The 3,353-nt window shown below is 34.5% G+C and overlaps 1 long non-coding RNA gene across 2 annotated transcripts; it reads left to right on the top strand.

The window, feature by feature from the left end:
* Positions 1–209: 209 nt before the first annotated feature.
* On the top strand, positions 210–858 carry LOC135440005 (uncharacterized). Of its 2 annotated transcripts, XR_010438220.1 has the most exons (4): positions 210–226; positions 293–435; positions 498–626; positions 703–857. It is a non-coding gene; the product is annotated as an uncharacterized LOC135440005 (long non-coding RNA). The 2 variants fall into 2 exon arrangements; XR_010438219.1 differs by lacking the exon at positions 210–226 and having other exon boundaries at positions 252–435; positions 703–858.
* The last annotated feature ends 2,495 nt before the right edge of the window (positions 859–3,353 follow it).

Genomic DNA, 3,353 nt, shown 5'->3' with positions numbered 1-3,353 from the left:
ATTAGTTTTTTTTTTTTTACCCATAAATTCCACCTTTGTATGCAGTTCTTCAAAACAACTCAATTTCGACTCGAAAGTAGTAACGTTGAAAAAATATCAGGCAAAATATTTCATTTTGAAGAATTGACTTAATTCAGATAACAATGAGCTCGTTGCATACTTTTTTTTGTGGATGTTAGCGAAAACGGAGCAGGCTACAAAAAGAGTCCAAATTACAGTCAAGCAAGTAACATATTGAGATAATTTTACATTTTATATATATTCTAATCATTTTTATTTCATCTATATTCAGACTTATTTAATAAAGTAAAGGGACAAGTTTGCGGAAAAGCGCACAAGGCGAAATTGACGCTGCCAAGTGGGCCAAACGTAACTCTTGAGGGCTTTAAGGCATTTGAAGAATGTCTTAAGGAAGAGAAGTCCTTTGAAAATTTGGTAAGCAAACTTTAAATTAACTTATATTACTATACACTTATAAAACTCACATTTCTCTCTAGGTCATTGAATCAGTCGCAAGTGCTGAAAAGACGTTCGACAAATTCATGAGGAGCTCCTGGCGCCAAATAATAACGGATGATGTTGCAAATCAAATGTTAGAGGCCTTCAAACCACATTAGCAATACGAAGTCAGCATTACTTTTATAACCTGTATATGGGCAAATTAATTGAATTTTGTTATTGTCTACAAATGCATTTGAACAGAAGTTTGCGCTGGAAGACTGCGATTTCGACCGCGTAACCCAAAAATACTTTCAACACGCGCAGGATAGAGTGGCGCGCTTAGAAAAGGCTGATGCCAACAAAATAAAATGCAATTGTTATTTTCTATCGTTAATAGTTTTATAATTTTCTGTTTGGCTGGCTCGAGGTCCGGGGTTTTTTTATCCAAGACAAAATGAAAATGCAATTTGTTTGAAATTTAACCAATATATAAAAAAATATTTTTTCAAATAAAACTATTTTATTTATGTATTAACTTTTTTTATAATTATAAGATTGCTGAAGAAATGCGTTTGAAATTTTAAGTAAAAGAAAATGTTATTTATTTTTAAAATAATAAAATTTGAACTGAAAATGAATATTAAAAGAAACAACAACAAACATTTTTATGGGAACAAATTGGGTGTATAACTAAAAAAAGTTTCGTAAACCATATTTCATGCGAGCCGTCTGCCTTATCTTTTAAGAGACTTTTTATACCCTGAACCCATTAAAAATGGGTAAAAAGGGTATAATGTATTTGTGCAAATGTATGCAACATAAAGTATATATATTCTTGATCAGCATCAACAGCCGAGTCGATCTAGCCTTGTCCGTCTGTCCGTCTGTCTGTCCGTCTGTCCATATCAGAACCTATAAGAGCTAGAGACTTGAAAGTTTAGCTGAAGGTCCTGCTAGTGCCCGCGCAGATCGAGTTTGTTTCCGATATTCGATAACTTGCCCGTTTCCAAGTAATCGATAAAAATCGATATCGAAATACTGTTTTTTGAGCAAATTGGGTAACTAATACGAGCTAGAGTCACCAAACTTGATATGTTGCTTCTAGAATAGTATATATATATATATCAGTATCTTTCATTTTATACCCATCACCACCTCCCCGCTACCACCACAAAGCTATAAATCAAGTAAATAAGCCTATTTAGATATGCTGCCCACCAATATAAGCCACAAATTGAATGCAATTGTGAGAATACACGAATATTTTAAAGTACAATAAGATCTACAAAATTGCAAGAATTTCTGTATACACACATTCATGCGCGACTTCTATGAATTCTATCAACAGCATTGCAATTGCGATTGTATTGTTTTCTGTTCTGCTATTTTAATTTGTTTTTTTCTCATTAAGACTCAATAATTGGTGTGGCTGTTGGGTAGAGGCGGCGGCGGCAAGAAGTGCGGTTAGTTGCTAGCTCGAAACCTGCCAAGGAAAGGTTTTTTTTTTTAAATTATCTTTATTACTTAAACAAACGAGCGCGATCTGCATTTGGTGTTGGAAGAAGAGGGTTCAGGGTATCCTCTAGTCGGGAGCTCCCGCCAACTTTCACTTCCACAAACTGAACGACATATGAATCATATTGCTATCATTTCCCGATTCGATTGTGAGATTTTTGTGGGGTTAAGTTTCGCATTTTACCAGTTTGTGATATCTTTTGCGACAGTTTGGTCCGCTGGGTATCAACAGCATTGCGATTGTATTGTTTCTTGTGCTGAGTGTATGAGCTGCTATTTTAATTGGTTTTTTTTAGGTAGTGCAAGTAGCGTGGTCTGTTGCGAGTTTCGAATCCTATCGAGGGAACTATTTTATTACTGCTCAAGCAAACGAGCGCGTAGCGTGAGCTGCATTTGGTGTTGATAGAAGAGGTTTCAGGGTATCCCCTAAAGCCTCTTACTTGATTTGTCTATATTCTTCTTGAATATTTACTATTAAATGTTAGTAATAAACTGAGAGTTTGACAGAAGCCATTGTTATTCAATATTGCTCTCCTATTCAGTGTTAGGGTTTCTTGGTGTGAGAAAAAAAACACTCCATGTCGAGCATGACCCGAGTGTTATGTATACCGTTCCGTTTCGTATTAAGTGTTGCATAATAGTACTAAAAGTCAGAGAAGAACATTGAATGAGAAGAGCACGAATAGTGTGTTACACGAGGACAAAAGTATTCCCTTTTCGAATTTGGCACTTGAAAGAAAATAGTGCTAATATGTTATCGCAACAAGAAACGATTTTTTCGCCAGTAATATCACACTTGAAATTTTATGCAACACTTTTCGATCATCACAATAAAAAGGCTGGTAACAATGTTTATTACAATGATATTTATCGCTCAACTATAAGACATGCATCGATTGGTACCGATATTTACACTCAGCGGTAAGTTCAAATATAAACTAACATATGCAACGATTACGATTTGCGGATCAATTTTGATCTCTAAGCTTAACCAATTATCGTACTTTTTAAAATCGATAACCATAAATACCCATATAAGCTAAAAAAAGCAGCTTATAGAACATAGAGCTATCGAAGGCCAGATTTAACGATCTTAAGATAGTATCTATATATATATAGTATATAGGCAGCTTTGGAAGGCGTAAGGCTCGAAATTTAAAAGTGGGGTTCTTATCAATATCGTGGTATATTTTTAATTTATCCAGCTCTACAACTGTTATGCTTAAGAAACCATGTCTAAAAATTCGATAATTATCGATATTGTGCTGGGAAACTATCGACAAACTAAAAATGATGGGGTCGTTCATGTAAGAATATATATTTTAAATTGTATTATAACAATACTCCTAACAATTTCGATATTTATCGATATTATGGCGAAAGAAGTCTTGAGGTGG

The sequence above is a fragment of the Drosophila montana genome, unplaced genomic scaffold (genome assembly GCF_035044405.1).
Source record: "Drosophila montana isolate Dmon_TW-CO22-7 unplaced genomic scaffold, ASM3504440v1 contig_786_1, whole genome shotgun sequence".
Taxonomy (NCBI): Eukaryota; Metazoa; Arthropoda; class Insecta; order Diptera; family Drosophilidae; genus Drosophila; species Drosophila montana.
This window is presented reverse-complemented; position numbering and strand designations above follow the sequence as displayed.